The sequence below is a fragment of the Cryptotermes secundus genome, unplaced genomic scaffold (genome assembly GCF_002891405.2).
Source record: "Cryptotermes secundus unplaced genomic scaffold, Csec_1.0 scaffold344, whole genome shotgun sequence".
NCBI classification, from domain to species: domain Eukaryota; kingdom Metazoa; phylum Arthropoda; class Insecta; order Blattodea; family Kalotermitidae; genus Cryptotermes; species Cryptotermes secundus.
Window position 1 is genome coordinate 1,952,475 of NW_019742446.1, and position 24,609 is coordinate 1,977,083.

The following is a 24,609-nucleotide window of genomic DNA, read 5'->3' on the forward strand; positions in this document are numbered from 1 at the left end:
GAAACCCTTCCAGAAGGTACCTTCTAGTCCGCCCGACTGTAGAAAATCAGAGGAGACCAGAACAGAGGCGAACGGAGCAGGGCTGAGATCAGAGAAGAAACCAGCTCAGCCGAAAACCAGAAGACGAAACGTGAGAGACGACAGACTAGTCAGGTCGCATCGTCTGCAAGACGCTATTTCAAAGTGATTATAATCGTAACTGTAAACAAGTTATCCAATAAACAGCTTCGTCTAATCCAGAACCCACTAATTTCTTGTCACGGAACCCCAGACACTGCACTTAGATACAATAGGGAACTGTGGTCGAGCGATCTTATTTCGAATCCTGGACTTTCTTTTATGACATGAAAGTAGTATGGACCTTGACCCGCAGTAATCCACGTCTCATAGAGAAACAGATATTCAGGTAACGGCATCAACTGAAAATTATCATATGCAAGTGTTTCGCTGAATATTTTCTTGACGCTTTCGGTTTGCACAGGAAGGCTAACTTCCATCTTTGAAACCAGTTAGCTGAAGCGGGGCTCCAGGAATCTCGAGATTTGCCAGAAATATAGCAACCACTTCGTTAAAGGGCCACGAAGCGAATGGAACATAGTCACATTTGTCAGAAGCGTTGGGAGTCGTTAAAGTCTCAGGTTAATTCTGAATTTCGAGTTGCCAATACAAGTGTATTTCCATCTGGTTCGGTGGGACGAGAATAGTGAAGGGTCAGCCAACCAGATACTTTAAATTTAATCGGAATCATAGCGAGAATCCGACTAGAAGTGATAACATAGCTCATAGCCGGGATCGCGTCATTCTTCTAAATAATTCATCGGAAACGTCGAGGCATTATTTGCATCAGATCAGGGAGGCGCAGCGTCTTATGGTTTCAGCGCGGGCATGGGCGGTTAGTTCGTAGAAGTGGCGCCATGTTAAACTCCGACTAAACTATGAACTAACGTCCGTCTCGATATATGAGTATTGTCACCAGGGCCCGGATTTTGATGACCTGAAAATATTTAAAAAATGACCGAAAAAATCCAGAAAAAATGACCTAAAATATGACACAAAAATGTAATATGTAGGGCCCGGATTTTAATGACCTGAAAATATTAAAAATATGACCGAAAAAATCCAGAAAAATTACCTAAAGGAGAAAAGAAAGGACACTTCGCTTCCATGTTATTCACATTTCAGAAAACATATGAAGAAAAAATCCCTAAAATGGCCAAAAATGACAAGAAATACCCTTAAAAATCCAAAAATTTACCAAAAAATTACCCCAAAAATGAAAAAATGACCTTAAACCTAAAAATGTCAAAACAATTGCCTATAAAATTTACATTTATATAACTAGCAGCTCATATCCGAGATTTATATATTAAGAGCATCGCATGCGATACAAGGAAAAAAAAGATGACATGTCATCAAAATCCGGGCTCTGCTTATCACTCATCACTACAACCAACTGTAACATTCCTACTGATCTAAACAATTTATGTTACTACAGCCGCAGACAATTCGTATTTATTTGCTATTCTTTGCCTCGTAGCGGCTTCTAACAGTAGGTATTGTCGGTCCGAATGTACTTCCATCATCTTTGTTCTAGGATGACCCTGAATTCTGTACGTCACATGAGTCAGACATGCATTTATAATGCTTCACACTTGTTCATCAGGCGCCTAGTTTAACAAATGCATGAGGCTCCGAAAACACTTCTATGGCGTCCTCAGTCCTGTTCTGTTCCATCTTCTGTATATCTGTCCTGTCAGGCATCACGTTCGGCTCCTAAACCAGGTCTTCCTAAATTTTCTCCAATATTCTGAGAGTTTGTTTCCTGTCCGAGTGTTTTATGGTAGCACACCCTGGTGGACATGCCGGGTTACGAGCATCTCCCTTTCGTTGCTCTGCCTTCTTTTTGCAATGCCTCACGACGTTCTTATAGATTCTGTGAGATTACCCTTCTCTGATAGGTAGAAGGACTTTCAAAGGCTCACTTACTGCTTTAATACACTTCTGCCTTGCCCTCACCAACGTTATATTGACTTTTATATAACTAATTTCAGTTTTCACTTCTTGACGCCCATCCACCTAATTCTTATGCTCACGCAGTGATAATTTCTTAATTTCAGGATCATGATTGTTATCAGCCATCAGCCTGTCGATGAACACTCAATTTCTCAAGGGATTCGATTTATCAAATATTCGGTGGGAAACATACACGGAGTAACCAAAAGTTTCACAACCATGGGAAGGAAAATATATTTCTTTCCTTTCCCAGAGACACAGAAACACACATAAAGAACATTCTCGTTAAGGCATATGGAAGCAAGTCTCTAAGTGGATATCTTGACACACAAAAGAATGTAACTGTCCAACAGTTAACACATGCTCACGAGGCCTTATCTCCATAGCTGTCTGTACAATAAAATAAAATGCAGTAAAACGGAAAAAAGTTGTTTGTTTTTTTTTGCTAGTGGGGTGGAACTAAGTCCCTTGTACTGCGGCCACTTCTGGCCTATTGTACCAGCTCCAGATGATAGGTGAGGGTGATTGTGAAGCAATTGGTGGAATGAAGATTGGCAGGGGAAACCTAAGTGCTCGGAGAAAAGCTGCCCTAGCGCCACTCTCTCCACCACAAATCCTACTTGACCAGACCCAGGATTGAACACGGACCGCCGCGGTGGGAAGCCAGCGACTAACGGCTTGAGCTATGGCGCAGCCAAACGGATAAAGTAACTAATCAAAAAATTAAGTTACTCGTCCGATTACACATTTCTTTCTCATTAATTAATCTGCTGTGTGTCACGTGTAGGGGGATACGCGTGACGAAAATAACGGGTTATAGATCAGATGATTGGATTTATTAGCACTTCGGTTACAGGTTCTCTTAAACACACTTACTACAGCACTATCGCTGATTTACACAATTTACAGTCCATCGTTACAGACGCACTAAGATTCTCTGTCTTCAGTAGTCGTCTCCTGGCAACGGATCTCAACACAGAAACTAACACGTCAAGTCACTATAAAGTCTTTTTCTGTTTCTTTTTCAATCACCTTGGAACCTCGGAACTCAATTAAAACTCTCTCAGCTGCAAGCGGGCTCGCTTTATATAGCCGCGACGCGAACAACGTAGAGAACACAGTTCCACTGTTGCGTAGCGCAGACCACACAGAAGACATAAATCACACGATTGTTGAGCACTGTTGGGGTATGACGTCATTGTATATTCGCGGAAGTGTGTTTACCTAGCAGTTGCTTAGAAGCAGGTTGCATAACCCCATTTTTCCGTTGTTGCGTGTTAGACTGTGTGTGTTGCGGTCGTTGCCTAGCAATGGATTTACATGTCACAATATAATTATTTATTTCATCCGGTTCCCAGAGTAAATGATAATTATTGTCTGAAAGTCATTAACAAGCTGCTATTTTACTCGAAAAGGGATACAGTGTGTTACGCTTCTCGGAACTTAAGACTTATGTTTTTAAAATATCATTTACTTGTGTCTTTTCCTTTAAAAAATTAGGTCACATATGTTACATGTGTAGAGAGCAAGGGTGACAAAACTGTAACCCTTGAGAAAATCAGTTCGACCATCAGCGGTGTTCATATATTAATATTACAAACTCCTCACTGGAAATTCTTAGCTTCCTAATAGTGGCTCTCGTCCGTGATCATGATGCGAATCAGGCGAGGGAAAGTATATGATCAAGAAAATAAATATGCGAAAATATCTGGACTGTGGCTCAATTTTCAAGCTGAGCAAATAATTTCCGTGTTGTGCACGATCGCTTCCTTCGTAATTTCCTGTTGAGTGTGCTAGTACATTTTATCCTGTCACCGTATTTGATATTAAGTGAGTATCGAGTGGGCTCAACGCCGTTAAGTAGGATCGGTGCATTGACACGCAGTGACGCGTGGGTTCTCCTGCGGTTGTACTGGCTGTCCTCACGGAGCTGCTTCGTGACTTCCTACATGCAATCACCGGGAGACCACCTTGCATTTCGTGAAAACTCTCACCTCACTCAACACGAAATTCTATTCTCAGTCGTTAAGCGTCATTAAGTAGCCTATATACAGGCATATTTCGCTCTCACAAATCATTAAAATTGTCTTTATTTCCGAACATAAGAAAGGAAGTATAGGGTAATGTTTGTTGGTACCAGTTCGAAGGAAGTAGTTAGACAACTTAGCAGCAACTCACTTGTCTCTTATTTCCCGAATACTTTCCAGAACACGAACAGAGCCCCCCACCACCACCTGTAAGCACACAACCGGAAATTACGCAGCCTTTTATTTTAAATAGGGAACACGCTAACATTTCAGTGTGCCCTTTCAAGGCATCATGTTGAACAAAGTTTTGGATGCAAGAGTATTAAGTCACGAAGCCAGGGGAGCTTACAGGGAAACCAATCAATATCAGGAGTCTAGAGCTATGCTCTTTATTTCACGCAGGAACTCTAGGGAACTGGTTTGTAGCTCTAGAGACATCATTTTCACATATTTGCAGCGATTCTGTAGCATTGTAGCATTTAATCGCTTATTTGAGTACCTTCCTGTTAAAGAACTGCTGTCGTATAGTGCACTTAAAGTCTTCTCAACCTCTTCTGTTTTCACAATTTTTCTGATAACGGCTTCCAACAGCGGACGTTGCCAGTCCTCCGGGTATCCGAACTAGCCCCATGCCTCAGCTACCAGCTTCTCACAGCAAGAGCTCATAAGAACTAAACCGCAGCACTCCTCTAACTCACTCACCAACCAACTCACTCCACACTACCTCACTAACTCTCACTAATTGCCGTGCTTATAACAACTCAGCACGGTCCGCACAGAAAACGCTGTTCTTCTGTTGCTCTTCAGATGTTGCTTAGCGGACCTCGCAGAAAACATTATTCTTTTCTTGTTTGCAGGCCACTGCCTAGCAACGGCCGCTGTATGGTCGCCGCCTAGCAGCGGATTTCCATGCCACAATACGTATATTTGTAAAATGTAACGATGTACTGTACTCTACTCGACTGTACTTTTTTAGAAGACTGCAGTGCTGTTTATGTTTTTTTAACTCTTAAGATTAACCGTCACACAAACTTATCTTAAAACGACTTATTTTTTATTTCTAACTATGCACTATACGTGTATATTGCGAACAGAAAAGGCCATTATCAGGTGACAAATACAAATCAGGCATAAATATCTCTGCTGTAGTAGAAATTTGTGAGCACATAAAAGTGCGTAAAAATATGCACTATATATAGTACTACGCAGTAACATGCACTGGTTCGCGCCTGTGTTCGGCAAACAAGCGAAACATTCGCCCAACTTAAATTTTCAACGTTTCATCTACTATTAATACAAAAGCGCTTCAGATTTTAGCAAACATCAAACAGCATAAAATATCTCCCCACTTTATGACCAGTTCCATTCGCAGGTCCAGTACAGGTGTCCCGACACGAACACATGTTGTAGGGCTTGCGGTATTTTACGTTTAACACTTCTCTGTCACGGTTAAGTCAAGCAAATGCGTTCATAAAATACAATTAAAAAAACTCAGCTGTAGGGCAAATTAAGGGGGGCACGCGGTAGCGTAGTTGGTTGAGGCACTATGCTACAAGCCGGAATGTCGCGAGTTCGAGTCCCTATTAGGTGGATTTTTTTAATTGACCTAATCCTTCCAGCCGCACTATGACCCTGGGGTCGACTCAACCTCTAACAAAAATGAGCACTAGGAATCTTCCTGCTGGTAAAGGGCGACCGGGGCGTAAGACTGACAACTTTACCACCATCTGTTAGCCGATTGTCTATAAAATGTGGGACACTCAACGTCTCACAACCCTATGAGACTTCACGGACTGTTACAGGTTTTTAATAGTCCCTTTACGAATACAGATAAGTGAAGCTATATAAAGATAAATGGAAGTGTGAAGCTGCAAAGGAATAAGACACTGTATTTCTCGGAGTACACGTTCATTTTCGCCGATCTTGGTAGTGATCTTAGAAACTCATTCTTCGTTGTTACGGGAGTACGCATGTTTAAGCGCTTCCGGTCTAAAAATTTCACGATCATAATTATCCCTTTTCTAGCTTATCTATTTATGTACCCAACCTATCCGCACACATTTCACGAATTTCAGTCTTCATTTGCATGACGTAATTGGTCATGTTTACATCAGAAAACAAGCTCAATTTTACAAAAATATCTGACATTTTGTTTGGAAATTTTCAAATATCCTGTCCGCCACTTTATTAATTTCCGAAACGACAAAGTTTGTAAAGATAGGTGTGTATGGTTAACTGCAAGTTTGTTTTCGTAACCACTGACGAAGTGAAAATATAAACATTTTAGAAGAATTCTCTAAGATGTATGTTCTCCTGAAATATTTATTTATATAAACTGTGGAACATGTTTTTAGGTGACATAAAATTCTGCACATAACCAATAATCGTAGTAGCTTTAACCTTATGTCGATTTTCATGAGTTTAAACAGATGAAATAATTCTTTTTAACTTTTACCTCCTTTTGCCGATCACATTGGCCGCGTGGTCTAAGGCATGAAATGTCTTCGTCCGCTGAAATATTTGAATCGTGAGTTCTAATCACAGTCGAGCCATGGATGTCTGTGTGGATTTCCTACATATTTGTATTGCTCTGGGTAGGTAGCGGCCTTGAGACAAGAATGATCACTTGCCCAAGGAATCCTACCGACTGTCTCTAAAACAATAAATTAATTTATTTATTTATTGTATTTTTACGCCAAGTATTTTAATATAGTTAATATTATTGTATCCAATTTCATTAGTACTGCAGTTCAATGGTGTATATATGTTAGCCATATATTTGCCTGATATTGGCTTTTAATAACCGAAACATGTAGCAGAGCCAAACTAAGCACTGGCCTTAATATAGTTGTGTTGTGACGGATTTAATAAAGAAATTGTATAATAAAGAAATTGTCTCTAAGAGACATATCACCAGATTGATTCCCATGGGAACATGCGAGAAATCCCAATAAGAAAAGTAGAAGAAAAGAAGAAATAATAATATCCCTAATTATCATGTGGAGGCTAAGAACCAGAACGAGGGGTAACATCAAGAAATGTTTACCTGCAATCATGTACGCTGAGAAGAGACCGTGCGGAGCCTGTAAATGTGGCCCCTATAATTATGTTAACTTGGATAATCCCCATCTTTTAATGCCTTTACTGACGGACTAATTCTATGAGAGTAAACGAGAGAGAGCCGGTCACGGTAGCCGAGCGGTCTAAGGCATGTACGGTACTGTCTTCGCTCTCTTGGAAGCCGGGATCGTGGGTTCGGATCTGTTTCCTGTGAGGTACGAACTGAATTCTTATATATTATTCTTATACACTGCCGGTCACGGTAGCCGAGCGGTCCAAGGCATGTACTGTCTTCGCTCGCTCGGATGCCGGGATCGTGGGTTCGAATCCCACTCAGGGCATGGATGTTTAGTTTGTGTGTGTGCGTTTTTCTATGTTCGTGTACAGGTAGAGGCTTTGCGACGAGCTGATCACCCGCCCCAGGGGTCCTACCGAATGTATAACATCTGGAAAAACCGAAGTGAACGGAGAAGTTCATGGAGGTAGGCCTAGGCCAATGAAAGAAGAACGAGAGAATCTGAGAGGGATAAGTCAGAACTATCTACGTAGTGTTAACAGTGATAGTTTTGGAAAGCGTTTCCGCAGAGGAAGAGACGGTATTCTAATCCATGGAAATCTTTATCGAGTTGCTACAGCATGTAATTAGACTCCTGTAAGCCTATTTGACTTAGCGTAATGTAGAACTTCACAGAGATTTTACCCAGCAAACCCATGGAATGCACGAAACGTATGGTGCTGTTGCTCCTACATCTGTCTCCCCTCGGAGAAGGGCCGGTGCAATCAGAGTCACTGCCCTTCAACTCTTGGATTCCAGAATGGGGAACCAAGGCCTCTACCTAAACACAGGACGACACAAACACAGAATAAACACATACACATACTAAACATCCATGCCTTATGTGGGAATCGAACCCACGATCCTGGCTTTCGAGCGAGCGAAGACAGTTCATGCATTAGACTGCTCGGCTACCGTGACCGGCAATTTATAAGAATTCAGTTCGTACTCATAGGAAACAGATTCGAACCCACGATCCCCGCTTCCGAGCGAGCNTTACTTACTTACTTAATCCGTTCCTCTTGTACCTTTACGGTGTGGAGGTTTTTTTTTTTCATTTTGATAATTTTACAGACGGTAGGACTACTTGGACGACTGATCAGCCCGTCGCAAGGCCTCTACCTAAACACAGGACGACACAAACACAGAATAAACACATGCACATACTAAACATCCATGCCTTATGTGGGAATCGAACCCACGATCCTGGCTTTCGAGCGAGCGAAGACAGTTCATGCATTAGACTGCTCGGCTACCGTGACCGGCAATTTATAAGAATTCAGTTCGTACTCATAGGAAACAGATTCGAACCCACGATCCCCGCTTCCGAGCGAGCGAAAACAGTTCATGCCTCAGACCGCTCGGCTACCGTGACCGGAAATGTATAAGAATAATATATAAGAATTCAGTTCGTACCTCACAGGAAACAGATCCGAACCCACGATCCCGGCTTCCGAGCGAGCGAAGACAGTGCATGCCTTAGACCGCTCGGCTACCGTGACCGGCATTAAGGGAGGTAAAAATTAAAATCTTTGTTTGGACACTTATTCTTAGTCAGAGATTTCGTGGATTTCCGCAGTCCTTCCAGGCAAATTCCGGATGCAAGTCAGTTGACTACCGCTTCCTTCTAAACCTCTCCAATTTACAACCGATCATTATACGTGTATATAACAATCATCCACCATGTTAGTCCAGTTTCAGACTTGTATTTCGAAACTGAACAAGGAGATATACGTGTAGTTCCAATCTTATGCACAAATGGTAACTCCATTCTTGCGCTACTGTACTCTTGTATGTAACGTTCAGCATTGCCTCTTAGAATCGATAAACTAAAGGCAGCGGTAACCTACGTGGGTAGTCCAGGCTCAAAACAGATAGCTCCTAAACGTCGGTTTGATGAAGTCGCCCACGCGAGCTCACCTTTTGGCTTGGACAGTTAGAATTCCATAATAATTTAAAGATTCCAAGTGGCTAAGAATTGAGTTTCATTGGTGTAGTTAAATGTCATTGTGAACCCCAGATTTTGAACAGAGCCTATCCTGCCGATTTAAGGGAGACAACGTCGCTTGGAAGTAAGGGTTTGCAGAAGTTGGTTACTTCGGACGGTGTCCTTCCAGAAACAGTCCTCATCTAATTATCGATCTGAGTAGACGCGAAAACAGCGCCGCTCCAGGGTAGATAATTATGCATATATTACTCTAATGACTTAACTACTAAGTTACTCGTATTTCACAAATACCGCTGAAAGTAACAGTGATGTAATGGGCTACGTGTATTGAGAGTAATAATATTAAAGTAGACGCTTGCCTTGTTAATTCTCCAAACAGTTCTACGAAGTGGGTGAATAAACTAATTAAATTCGCTTAGTGGGGGGTGGAGTCCAACTGGGTCCACTCGGCACGGCGGCCACTGATTGGCCTATTGTAACCTGCCCCGGGTGATTATGATGATGGAGAATTTGGTGGAATGAAGATTGGCAGGGGAAACCGAAGTACTCGGAGAACCCCCCCCCCAGCGCCACTTTTTCCACCACAAATCCCACTTGACCAGACCCGGGATCGAAATCGGGCCGCCGCTGTGGGAAGCCAGCCACTAACTGCTTGAGCTATGGCGCGGCCGAATAAACTAATTAGTGTTCCTTCTTCATGGTGTGTAACTTGAAACTAATCCAGTCCTTTCGCCCTGTCCGAGCCAGGTCCGTTAATCCCTGAAAGTGAGCTTCTCTACCCATTCTGACTACCGGTGACTACCATTCACGCCTACTTGTGACACACTTCGTAAACAAGTAACGGCTTACTGGCCCTCATATAGACTCCTGTCTTGCTGGTTCTGCCACCATATTAATATAACTAGGAAGTTCAGCACAGCGAGCTAATTTCTGCGTTGTCCAGAGCTATGGCAGTGCGGGAGTCAATAGCTTCGTCAACATCAGGCACAGCACGGCTAAGTAGTTCAGTTATAAAGTGGCTTCAACGCGTGGCCACATTGACAGCGAGCAGAAACAGACTATCATAAATTCATTATTCACACGAGATCTGTAAACTCATCTATTTAAATCGTTGTTTAATAAACCAAGAATAAATAAAACAAAGCAAATAAAAATATACGAGATGAGAACTAATGTCTGCCATTTTGAAACTTTCTATAGCTGCGGGCTGTGCCATAGCTCAAGCGGTTAGTCGCTGGCTTCCCGCTGCGGCGGTCTGGGTTCGAGCCAGGGCCTGATCAAATGGGATTTGTGGTGGCCAAAGTGGCGCTGGGGCAGGTTTTCTCCAAGTACTTCGGTTTCCCCTGCCAGTCTTCATTCCACCAAATTTTACATCATGATAATCATCCGGGGCAGGTTCAATAAGCCAATCAGTGGCCGACGTGCCGAGTGGACTCAGCTGGACTCCGCCTCTCGCTATGTGAATTAATTTTTTTGCCCTAGCTGCGAATTTAAATTACATACGTAGGATTTGAGGCCCAAAAGAGTCAAATAGATTAGTCAGTACAGTTCAGCATTGCTGCACATTTTACTGCACGTTTCGTAGATTTGTCAGTCCTTATTTTTAATTTATTTACATCTATTTAACGACGCTGTCAGTGGTTCAGGCTTTATTACAGTCGAATTCTTGTACGATAGTGAATAATTATTTGAAATCCGTCTAAAGGGAAGCGGTCGTGACATAATTTAAGATACTATCCCAGCAGTTAAATAAAGGGAATGAGGAAAACCGCGAAAATTCTTAGGATAATCAGTGTCCTGTCCGAGAATCAAACCATGCACTTTACAATTACACAAGTCACAAGTTTTACCTCTTTATCCAAGTTTCTCGATTGTTATTTAAAGACGCTTCACCAACTCCAGATTTATTTGGCGTCGATCGGTATTATTATTTATGGTTACGGTCATGGGAGCAATCGTTCATGACCTATTTCTCTTCTGACATTCGGCTGATCTGAGGTACTCCACGAAATACTGTTTCAATGATTGGTCCGCTGAACCGAGTAAAGACGGAGGCTATTAGACATCTGAATGCCTCTCTTAGTCTTTCCGTGTCAGGTATTTTACAGAGGAGAAGTTAAGGAGAGGCAGAAATGCTCCGGAAGGGACATATGAGCCACCTGTAGAATGCGGCTTACTTCTTGTGCTTCCAGCTCCGCGCTTGTAGTTAGGTGCCTTCAGCCCTCAACCGAACAGCATTCACGTGCAGAGCTCTGCATCGCTATTAACTGGGAACGTATCTCGGTGGGTATTCGCAGTTCTCTCTCACACCAGACCAGAACAAGCGCTGAGAGAGCGGCCATTACAACACAGTTCTGACTGGAATAAGCTCGAGAAATATATCCTATTATACAGTTTACAAGCCGATCACAGTGGCCGCGTTGTCTAAGGCATGAACTATCTTCGCTCGCTCGAACGCTGGTTAGTGGGTTCGAATTCAACTCAAGGCATGAATGCCTGTGTGCCTTTATTCTGTGTGTAGGTAGAGACCTTGCGAGGGGCTGATCCCCCTTCTAAAGAGTCTTACCAACTGTGTATAGGATCAAGAAACTGGGAAAGCGGCCAAGGTCCGACAAAAGGCTGTAGAGCCATAATAATACAGTTCACAGTGTTTCTCTTATTAATTAGAAAATAATATTAATTAAATTACTTATGTAAACATACTTCCTGATATTTTATGTGGTCGCGATATATAATATATACCGTGTACACCAATGACTGGCACGTTTGGGTAAATTAAGGAAATGTGAGCTGAACTGACGCTTCTTGCACCTGTAATTATAAAGCGCGCATATATACAATAATAAATCAAATTATTTCAATTTCTTGACAAGTAAAGAAGTGTAAATTTAATAATACTTTATACATAAAAGTTGTCCACGTGCTTAACTAATTCAGCACTACGCCATGAACGCGTATAGGGGAGTAGATGTATAGATCCACATTTTCTTTACCTCGGCACTAGTTGGAAGTGAGTGATCAGGTTCAAGCCCCAACCGCTTTACACCCTGTGAAAAAGCCCCCGGCATCTATATGATAGAAGGCTGGGTGGTCACCAGAGCCAGTCTGAGCAACGTGGAGAAGAGAAAATTCTTGACCCTATCGGGACTTGAAATCGACCCCTCAGTCGTCCAGCCCGTAGCCAGTCGCAATACCGACTGAGCTATCCCAGCTCCTACTTTATATATAATGCGACGCATTGCGCTATGGAGGACGCCCGCCCCCCGGCAGCGGTGACTTGCCGAGCGGAGCCGAAGTGAGCCGAGTGTAAGCACGCTGGTCGCTATGCAAAGCGAGTAAACAGCGGTTGCTAGGCAAAGCGAGTAAACAGCGGTACCCATTACTTAACACGGGACGCCGCAGTTGCTACGTAACCTTAAACAACTCCCAACAGCATTGCTAGGCTATAGGCAAACACGGCGACTAGGCTACAAGGAAGCGAGGCGTTTCCCTTTGCCCGGCTGAGGGTTTATAAGGGAACTACACAGCCTACGAAGAGAGTTACGAGTTAGTCACGAGTTAGTCACGAGTTAGCTAGGAAGTCAACCAGTCAATTGTAGTCTAGCATTTGCAGTCTAGTATTTGTGATACTGCAGATGGCAGTAGTTGTGAATCTGTAAATTGTGTGTTTGTACGAGCGAATGTGCAAACAATTCGCTATATCCAAGAGGGCGTGAAGTTATTTGTCGCGTTATACACCCAACACGTGACAATTTGGTATCAGAAGTGGGATTGGACTTACACACGTGAACAACAAGATTCGAACTCAAGACACGTGACAGTAAGAAATCTCAAATCTTCTTCTACTTACTTATTTATTTGTTTATTGGTTGGTTATAGATTTTAACAAAAGTTTTTTAAACACTTCTTTTTAAAAAGACTAATTATAATAATTTATGAATGTTTAAACAAATTCATGCATATTATAGTAATTTTTGCAGGATAATATTTTATATCTATGACATTGTAATAATTTCTATAAGTATTGATAATGACCAATGACATTGTCATAGTAGTTTCCGTATGTATTGATAATGTCCTTCTGAAGATGGTCGCTACGACCGAAACATGTAGAGGATGAGAGATTAAAAACACACAATATTTACCAATCACACTGGACGGCATTAGTAAATTTTATGCTACTGCTGGTGTGGCTGGCCAGGATGAACCAAGTCAAATTTATTTAGCGAATTTCAGTAACTGAGACTCTGTGGCGGCGAATGTTAGGATGAATAGCAAATACTGATTTGGAAAGGCCCATTTCGGAACAGTTTTGTTGGTTATTTAACGACGCTGTCAATATCTGGACTATATAACGTCAAATAATTTGAGGAACTGTCCAAATACTTGCCTGGATGGACTGAGGAATACCACGATAAACCATGGTCAGGATGGCCGGTGTGTTAGCAGAGACTTGGGCCCGGGACCTGCCGAATTCCAGTATGGTTGCAATATATTCCCCCATTACATCTGAAATTCAGTACAAATTCTGAGATTTAATTAATTTTCCCCTTAATTAAGATGAAAAGTTACTCAGGTTCTGTAATGCGTAATTCACAGTTTCGTAGACATGGGTGCTGCTCTGCACTAGACCGTGGTGTACACTGAAAACGTAGATGAGGAAGAATAACATACTCACGTAGTAATAATGCTAATGGTCCTGTGAGCTTCGCTTCATATGTTCCTTTGGCGTTACAGCCCCAATTTTGGCCTTGGCCTACCTCCATACAACTCTCCGTTTCACTTCGATTTACTAGATCTTAGACATTCGGTAGGATTCCTTGGGCGAGTGATCAGCTCATCGCAAGACCTACCTGTACACAAACACCAAACATCCATGCCCTGAGTGGAATTCGAACCCATGATCCCGGCTTCCGAGCGAGCGACGACAGTGCATGCCTTAGGCCGCTCGGCTACCGTGACCGGCTATGTTACAGCCCTAAAATGACATATATAGGAATTGATATTATCAACGAAGTCTGCGTAATTGATTACAATTATATTTATTTCCAACCGCACATCAGCTCGTCCTACCGCTATATAAATGCACTGTTTGAGCTGGTTATTGTATTTGCATTTAAAATCAGAATTATTGAAGCAATTTCCTGTATTTGCCTGTACAGTGTTTAAACAAAGCGGCGAATAAATAGATATAAGCCCTACAGTGGAACAAACGGGGGGGAGCTAATTTACATTGTTAACAAGATGACATATTGGTTCGTTGTCACAATCTGTTCTTGTACCAGCATCCCTGGAAATACAACCATGTACTCGCAGACTCAGTGTTTCCTTTACAACTTAGGTTCGGAAACTTCGTCTTATATCTCGTCTCTCAGTCTCGAAGAAAATTCCATGACATTTCTCGAATATCTTATTTCTTTAAGACTTCTGTTTCCTGGGATATGGCGCTATGGACACCGAGTTATATTTCAGAAGGCAGAACACTTCATAACCACTTCTGTAAGAACCTCAGATTGTACATTTTATTTCTCCAGAACATAATGTTTTTTTGGAGTGATCTGGCTCAGAATAGGGACCAGTGGAGGGCTCTTGTGAACACAGTAATGAACTTTCGGGTTCCATAAAATGCTGGGAAATTCTTGAGTAGCTGCAGATTTGGCTTCTCCTCAAGAAGGGCTCAGCTCCGTAAGTAAGTAAGAATATAATGTTTAATATACTAAAATAACAAAGACAAGCCATGAGCACACGCATACACGTCCTTTAGAAGCTAACAGTCGGTCAGCTAGTCAGGAAATTATTTGTCTATTATGGAATCTGAAGGTACATTACCCTATTCACAAGAGCGTTTTGCTGGTTCCTGCTCGGAGCAAAGTAACTCTAGTTTACAGCATTGCACGCTATTTTTCTGAAGTCTACTGTAATATCGTAAATCCACGCACGCCTTCCAAATGGACTCTTTCATTCTGGATTTCTAGCTGAATCTTCTTACACGTTTATCATCCCTTCCATAAGTTTTTACGTAAGGAACAAAACATATTGAAATAAATCGAACTTAATTCTCTCTTTATTTATGTTAAATGTAACTTTGCTTTATTATTGTGTTCCGAAATATTTTAAATTTGCCGCATTTTCTGAGGATTATTTCGGTTTCCTTAGTCGTGCATCATGATTCTCTCATGAATTCTAGTGACGATTGGTTATTCCTGCGTTTGGGTATATGCCTCGAATACAATCGAAGCCAGAATACAATACAGAAATCAATAGTCAGACCAGAGCTTCAATTTACAACTCACCCACTTCGTGGAAAATTAATATCTGCAGAGTCATTTCAAATTCGTGCTCAAGAAGTGCACAGAACAGTGACTGGATCATTTGCGATTTGTCTTTGTTTCTTAAAAAGGGAGAAAGAAAATTTGGCAACACTGAATGGAGCTACATTTTTCAAAATCCAATTAATAATAGGAAAAGAAAAGTGAAAGCAGTAAGCGACATCTATGGTTTTGTAAGATTTGAGGGTTTCACGGCGGTGACTATGAAGAATGGCGTCTTCTGGGATGTGGCGCCGTGTAAATCTTGTGTGAACCGACGTTCCGGAGGAAGATATCGCCTCCATCTTCAGGGTAGAAAAATCCTCGAGCGAGGAAATAGCGTGAACAGGTGGATGCAGTACAACTGCCGTAGCACAGAAGATACAACTATCCTCCAGCGAAGAGAAGGACACTCAATTACCAAGACCCTGCCGCATGTACTCTGTATAGTAAAGAGTTTGACATGATTTTCGAAGAAACCTTACCATTGCCGTTGGTACTGAGAAGATCACTGTATCCTAGTGAAAACGGCTTTATTGGATACACGTATAAATTAATGGAGCAGTGTATATTATAAGGAAAAGTAGCGGGCCATAGCTCATACCACATTCATAACAACAGGAAAATTGGCCCGCAGTAAGATGCATCGCTTCGCCAAGTTTCGACAGGTATCAATTCCTCGTTTTAGTAAAATTTCAGTTGTCTCTCAAGAAAAATGTTGGGATTAATATATATGAATAATAAGGTTTGCACACAGCTGCTTCCGTGTACTTCCTTCTGCGTTGAGCTATGAAGATAAAAAGATGAAGTCCCCGTGCTTAACTAATTAAGCACCACACCATAAAGACGTATGGGGAAAGTGCGTTTATAGATCCACGTATTTCTGACCTCAGCACTAGTTGGAGGGCATGTGGCCAGTGGTGATCTTGCCCCGGGCTCTTTACTCCCGGGGAATGAGCCCCCAGTACCCATTGAGTAGGGGACTAGGTGGTCGCCAGAACTGATCTGAACGACGTAGAGAGAAGAGAAATGTCACCCTTCCCGGGGATCGAAATCCAACCCTTCGGTCGTAGCCAGTCGCTATATCGACTGCTCTTTCCCTGCTCCCGAGTTGAGCTGTATAAAATGTTTATTAATTTGTTACTACGAAACCAATTAACTTCTCAAATCGAATTTAATGAATCAGTAATAGAATTGTTAACATATTAGATCAGACATTAAGCTTGGTTCGTGACTAACCACTACCGATCAAGGTAAAATAAGTGGTATCTCGCTGGGAAGAGATGTGATTAGCTCACAGATAACTTCAGTGTTCTCAGCATCTTTGGCAACCGCTCGTCACATGTCTACTCTGCTTCACGTGATGCACCACTCTATCTATACGGATGGATGCTAATGCTGACCGAAGATTAAAGCTTTCGAAATGAGTGCTGAAGCTACAAGGGAAGGTCAATCAAGAAAGGACCATAGTGAGGTCAACCTTATACAAAGGAAAAATTACACTGTCCGCATTTAGTTCTATGTTAAAAGCGTTATTGCCCCTGTGCTCAATTTAGCAGCAAGCGATGAAGAGGTAGGCAAGAGGTCCTGTATAAGTCTACGCATCATTGTCTTTTGTAGATATACTAGAAGGATGTGAGTGGTCGGTTCCACGTTATATCCGTGGGGAAAGAGCCCTTCATGTCCAGTAATAGGACTTTAAGCTAAATCCATGTGACGTGTACATTGCAGTATATTATTAATAGGGCCGCGCCATAGCTCAAGCGGTTAGTCGCTGGCTTCCTATCGCGGCGGCCCGGGTTCGATCCCGGGTCTGGTCAAGTGGGATTTGTGGTGGACAAAATAGCGCTGATGTAGGTTTTCTCCGAGTACTTCGGTTTCTCCTGTCAATCTTCATTCCACCAATTGCTCCACAATCACCCTCACCTATCATCTGGGGCTGGTACAATAGACCAGAAGTGCCCGCAGTACAAGGGACTTAGTCCCACCCCACTAGCAATAAAAAAATATGGCGCGGCCTACATAGGGGTTACTACCTGAAATGAAGCTGAACATAACAGTACCAACATTACGAGTACACGTATGAGTAAAGACAAAAGGGAACAGAGTGTTCTGAAAGCTGCCTATCAGTTTATATCTCTTCACTATACGTAACCTAAGCCCTAATGAAGTGTAGCCCATAGTGCGCGAACTTCTCCTCTGTCTTGGTCATCTGTGAAGTACAAAAATTTTCCGTGCCATATCGAACATTGTACATGTTTCCAAGTGAAGCTGCGGAATTTCCTAAGTTTATATTGAGTCATTTTTCCCGTCATTAAGAAGGGTTACCCCTTGATGTGTGCATTAAGCGATATCTCCGCAAGATTAGCAGCAACTCCTACCACTATAACGCGTGACAAAAATTGTAATGGTTTGCTCCGAGTACGAAGAAGGAGTGGGGGGACGCTCAGTTTCTACCCCACTTGTATCCTTACCAAATTTGAGGGGAATGTTTCCTTATTATAACTGTCACGTACGTATAGGACACGGTTGAAATTTTTGTTCAGTGTTAATTGAAACCACGTGATCAGCCACGCATCGTAACTATGTAATAAAAGTAAATATACTATTATAATCGGTCGTCACAGAAGTAAGAACTGACTTCATGTTCGACGAAAATTTTACCACTTAAAAAATTCCAATACTACAACCAGTCAACCCAGCATCTAAAAATTCCCATGATATTTTACTTTAATATTTCGAAATAATTTCGGAGAAATTAATTTTAGTGGGACTTCATCAAATATTCGACGCATCTTAGTCTATCCTTTTACCAATCAATTCACACCAAAATCACTTCCCTGGGAAATCACTGAAACGTCTTGTATCTGCTCAGTTAGTCGGGCCACAGTAACAACATGGGATCGGCAGAGCAGCTGCACCAGCCTTCCTGAAGTTCCTGAATCAGTGTATCCACATTGTGTAATCACTAGGGACCGGATTTTAATGCAAATGCATATTTCGTTCTTGCAACCTGAAAGTATGCTCGTTTGGATATATGTATGAATTACTCCATTTCTTAAATTTTGGACATGGTTTGATGGTGCATATAAATGCATATTTTGCCTCTTTTATGAATAAGCATATTTTAGAAAATCTCTATTTATACTGCATATTTCCTTTTTAAAATGTTTATCATATATATTTTTTTTTAATTCTATGTTCATATTTTCAATCATGGTCGTGTGTATACAATTTTTCTTTTCCGTATTAGAATATGTTGCATATTTGACTCAACATTTCGTCATGATTCATGTATCTGATGCAATACCCAGGACGGGACTTCCCCGATTCCTCTACTCGTAACTTGCCTCATCCGCGTACCATCAAAGTGGCCGCGAGAGATTAGTCGGAAGAGTTCACATGTAGCCACTATCAACGTAATACTATTCAACCGATAAGGGACTGCACTTATTTATTTCCGAAATCTCCATGAGGTTCGTTACGCTTCTTCATTTGAAGCTAGGGGTCATTCACATTAGGGGTGATTAGTCTGTAGTTAAGTTTGCTTAGCTTTCTGTAGTCATGCCGAAAGTGAAAGTAAGTCAGAATTAAATTACAGCTGTATCAGCGGGAGTTCGAAGGAGAGATAATAAGTACGGATAACGAAATTCTGTATTGCCGAGCGTGTGAGAAAACGGTTGTGAAAAAAGCTTTCAAGTGCTTCAGCATTTGAACACTAATATACACAAAGAGAATATTAAAATTAATCCACGAAAAGTGCTCCTGTTCAAAAATTGCCCAGTGAATTTTCTAATAATAGTTTTTCACAGTTTTCCTTTGATTTATGCGAAGCCTTTTTAGCGGCAGATATTCCGCTAACCAGTCCTACTCTGAGAAACTTCATAGAGAAGTATACACAGTGCAAAGTGCCGGATGAATCTACTGTGCGCAGAAATTACGTGAAGCAGTGTTACAATCTTACAATTGAAAGCATTAGAGATAAGATTCAAGATAATTTTGTGCGGGTATCAATCGGCGGTGGGGCACGCGGTACCGTAGTTGGTTGAGGGGCTATGCTACAAGCCGGAATGTCGCGGGTTCAAATCCCGATGAGGTCATTGGATTTTTTCAGTTGACCTAATCCTTCCAGCCGCACTAGACCCTGGGGTATACTCAGCCTCAATTTCATGAATTTACTATGACCGAATGGCATTCAGTATGAGCGCGTATTGCTCTTTGTGACTGATGCCGCAAGTTATATGATGAAAACCGGTACTGCTCTTAAAGTTATATTTCAAAATGTGGCACATTTGACTTGCCTTGCCCGTGGGTTGCACCGTGTTGCAGAAACNGCGGTGGGGCACGCGGTACCGTAGTTGGTTGAGGGGCTATGCTACAAGCCGGAATGTCGCGGGTTCAAATCCCGATGAGGTCATTGGATTTTTTCAGTTGACCTAATCCTTCCAGCCGCACTAGACCCTGGGGTATACTCAGCCTCAATTTCATGAATTTACTATGACCGAATGGCATTCAGTATGAGCGCGTATTGCTCTTTGTGACTGATGCCGCAAGTTATATGATGAAAGCCGGTACTGCCCTTAAAGTTATATTTCCAAATATGACACATTTGACTTGCCTTGCCCATGGGTTGCACCGTGTTGCAGAAACAATTCGTGCAATTTTTCGCTTGTTGACAAGTTGGTGTCTTCTATGAAGAAGGCATTTCTTAAAGCGCCATACAGAAAAGAAGCCTTTAAAGCAGTAGCACCGAGCGTTCCACTTCAGCCAGAACCAATTTTACCGCGCTGGGGCACGTGGCTGTGTGCAGCGAGTTATTATACCGAACATTTAGAAACAGTTAGGAATGTCGTGAATACATTTGATCCCAAAGGTGCAGCATGAATTCAAATTGTCCAAGTTGTGCTAGAAAACACAGAACTAGAAACTAATCTTTCCTATATATCTGCTCACTTCTCTCATCTTCCATCCGCCATTTACTCACTGGAGGCAAGCAATAGCAATACTACTTTGTATCAGTCGTCAAGTGTGTTCAAAACCACTGTTTCCAAATTGAATTCGGTTCCTGGAAGAGTTGGTGAAGTAGTAAAGGAAAAAGTACACAGCATTCTTTCAAAAAATCCAGGATATGAACAAATTTGTGAAATTGAAGAAATTTTAACCGGTAAACGTACTGAACTGCCAAGTAAAAAATCACTAACAGTGGAGCAAAAAGTGGTTTTTGTACACGCGCCTCTAAGTTCCTGTGAGGTGGAAAGAAGTTTTCCCGCTATAAGGACAACTTACGAGACAATAGGAGGCGACTAACTATGGAAAACCTAGAACATTTAGTAATTGTGAACTGCAACAGAAGATAAGTTGAAAGTTCGGAGAACTAAATGTGAGTACCAATGGTTTTTTAAATTTGTAATGAAATATGTTGGCTTTGTTGCATGATTTGTATTTAAGTATAGCTTTTTATTGCAAGTGAATCATTCAGTGATTACATAAAATGAACTTAAATATTGATTTTTTGGTCTTAAAATAATGTAAAATCAATTTTAATATTTNTGATTACATAAAATAAACTTAAATATTGATTTTTTGGTCTTAAAATAATGTAAAATCAAATTTGGTATTTGGCATAAATTTTTATGTGCATATTTTAGTGCATATATCGGAAGCATATGAATCAAGTGGAGGAACTGTTTTGGAAGAGACTGTGGACCTGTCGTCTTGACAGATTACTGATGAATGAATGAATCGGAAGCTTTTCATGCATAAATGCATACATATTTAAGGGATTATTAGGGCAGAAAAATCCGGTCCCTAGTAATCACATAGGCAGAGAATATGAGTAGGGCCCGACCTAGAATGTGTAGGAAGAATGGGATGGAATAAACAAGTTCAGTATACTTCAGAGACATATTTGTAAACAATGTAATATATTAATATTAATGTAAATAGAGACCTCCTTGTGTTTCGAATTTATTCCTGCACCCCCTCCCCGAATAAATACTTTTATATTTGGATACCGTGTTGTAGCAGCAACCAGTGCAAATATACTGAATTAAGTATAGAGCCCTCCGGCTATCCTGTTCTCAAATCCCGTTCTTTTGAAAGTCACTCAGTCCATATTGACTCTTTTGAGAGGCCAAACAGCTAGCGGAATAGAGACAGCAACTGTGAATAAGGGTAGCTAACTAGATCAGGTTGCACTCCGCTCAGTTATGGTCAGAGGTAGCTGAGGGTCGACGTACCCGAGGTGTCTCCATGCTCCTACTCAACCACTGACGCAGTCTCCCTCTTCATTGAAAGCGTTATTGCGTGACAGTCATTAACATTTTTTGGTTCCCGTATTGCCTACTGCGTTTCTAATGATAGGGGGATTTCAGAATAATTACTTAACTTTCATCATGATCATAAATAAGTAGATGCGAAGTTCCGCAATCATGAAGAAGAGAAACATCACCGAAGAAATCAGCTTCATGCAGGAAGGCAGTTCCGCCTTGCCACGAGATGTGTAATAGACCTACAAGCCATAGTACTAAAAGTTTAAATTTAATTCTATATCAAGTTTCTCTGCACGTGATATACAGCATTTATAGTGCAGTCAAGACACGTTAACTCTAATTCTAAAGACCTTGAAGGCTTGCAAACATCAAAGACTCGTAAAGCAGTTTCCTACACCAATCTGGCTTTAATTACGGAGGAAAATAGCTAGAATAGGATGAATTTTGTATGTCAGAAGCGTAATAGAACTCCTTGCTACAACCCCATTTACTCTGCTTTAGCAAGAAGTTTGTCTGAGCAGTCTTATGCATGAATATCTCTCAAAATTGTTGGAGAAAACATTCCAACTGAAGAAGAGGCATCATACAGGTAGGCTGCAGGAAAACAGAACCCGAAGGCTGAAAACTTCTAACAAAAGAACTCAGTCTTGAGCCACTTCAGTCCAGCTAACATTTTCAAAATATTTTCTGTGAGAACCTTCCAAGACAGCGGCTGCAGATTGATTACTCCGCCATGCTTATGTATGTTTGATTTTTGGTTCACAGTTGGAGCTATGCGGAAAACATTACCTTCAAGAAGAAGAAACTGGTACAAGATTTGTGACTGACCACGTTCGGGGAAAAATCTCTACAAATATAGGCCATCCTGACTGAGGTTTTACTCATCCCTAGGCGAGTGCTAGAAAAATGTCACTACTCGAGTTTCCGCTGTTAGAAACCGGCCTGAGCTAGAAGAATTCAATCAGCCGAAGTTTATTATCCGGGGAGTATACCTTCTTCCTTTAATCTGTTTTGTAAAGCGGTCTGGGCGTGAAACTGACCACTCATCCCCAACTAGTCCCGAGATCAAGAAAACGTGGATGTATACATCCACTCCCCATACGTTTTCATGGCGTAATGCTTAATTAGTTAGTCACAGGGACCAGTCTACCTCTTTAACCAAAGTGCGTCAAAAGTGTTGTTTTGTTGTTATTGTGAGATATGAGGTTCTCACAGAGATGGTTACGAAACGTCATATCTTCTAAGATAAAATTTCCGTGTAGTACGTTGGAAATCAAAGAACCTTTCGCTTACTCTTCAACCCTGAAGATGGAGGAGACATATTCCTCCCAAAGGTGAGTAAATTTTCAACCGGCTACACGGCCATAAGTCCCATAACACAGAACTCTTCCATTTCGTTGTTACTGTTATGATACTTGACTACAGAGGTTTAAGGTTTTTATATCACTCCTGCTTCTAGCGAAAGTTCAAAATGTTTGAAATATGAGGGAAGTGGGTTAGGAGCCGGAAAAGCCCAGATAACGACTTCTAATGCTTGACAAATGGAAAGCTTCATCTCTAAGCTACAACGTTGCTCCTATCTATCCATGTCACATCGTAAATGCGTCGCTTTGAGCCAAGTCACGTGTCCGTCCAGCCACAGACCGCACTTCGCATGCTTCTCACACGCACATGTACGGTTTCGCACAGTAATATAACCCGCATTGCCATTATAACCCAATTTGCATGTAACCGAGCTCGCTATCTGTCGCGGATGAGAATGAACCCTATTTCCATTATCATGTGAACTGCGTGAGGACCAGCCCAGTACATGATTGAATGGTAGTAATTGTGTTGACTGTGGTCATCGTGCTCAGATACGGAGATGAATGAATAAGTCATTTATTGTAATGTTCATTATGATTACTAATTTGATTTGCAATTAGAATTAGCCCCTAATCTATTGCTAGGGATATATCATACTTGGTCGCTAGTGATAGGGAAAATGTGAGTAATTGTGCAGTAAAAATGTTGTTTAACATGTTATTATCAATAATACATAATCAGCAGCACAAATATTATAAGTGAGAAAGAAAATGGAGGATAGCATTCAAATGGAGTCTTGAGGAGGAAGACATTGAACGAAACTACCTAAGATCTTGAAGAAATCAGTCTTCTGGGATGTGGCGCCGTGTAGATATTGAGTTAACCGACGATTCGGATGAACGTATCGCCTCCATCTTCAGGGTAGGAAACAAAAGAAGAAAATCCGCAAGCAAGGAACCAGTGTAAGCAGGTGCTAACAGACGAACGTACCACCTCCATCTTCGGGGTAGAAGATTTTCTGCTTTTTTTCTTCTACCCTGAAGATGGAGGCGACATATATTCTTCTGAAACCTCGGTTAACACAAGATCTACACGGCGCCACATTCCAGAAGACTGATTTCTTCACAATCACCGCCGTGAAAACCTCAAATCTTACAACTTGAGATCTTATCTGGTGGCAAGCTCCGATATAAATAATGAGAAACCTTTGGGTTATACTGCGAAATAGCATTATTCTTACATTCTTATGTGTAGCAGGAAGAAATTAAAATAATATTAAGTTTTATTAATAGTGACAGCTGTTTGAACTTAAATGGAGGTTTTCAATGTGAATGTAGTATGAACACGAGGTCTATGGTCATATATTATGTGCCCCGATAATTATTACTATGCATCAAAATTACTATAGACCTATGGTTTGTAATCTTACGCGGAGAAGAAGAGCTACGATATGCCGATTGCAATTAAATTGTGCCATACCTTTTTACTATTGTTATGCCGTGGTGGCAGGGGGCGTGGAGGTATCCCGCTCTGTCACCCGGCTTAGTATGCTGCCACCATCTTGTTATGTCAAGAAAACTCTAGTAAACATATCATTGCTTACGTCACGGGTCCTGGCTTA

The 24,609-nt window shown here is 41.5% G+C and overlaps 1 protein-coding gene across 1 annotated transcript in view; it reads left to right on the forward strand.

Annotated features, from left to right (window-relative positions):
- Positions 1-22,521, forward strand: part of LOC111873178 (prestin) — a 120,349-nt gene extending 97,828 nt beyond the window's left edge. Inside the window, exon 16 of the mRNA XM_033754993.1 lies at positions 22,449-22,521. The gene's annotated coding sequence lies outside the window, so the exon portion shown is untranslated. The remainder of the gene's footprint in view (positions 1-22,448) is intronic.
- The last annotated feature ends 2,088 nt before the right edge of the window (positions 22,522-24,609 follow it).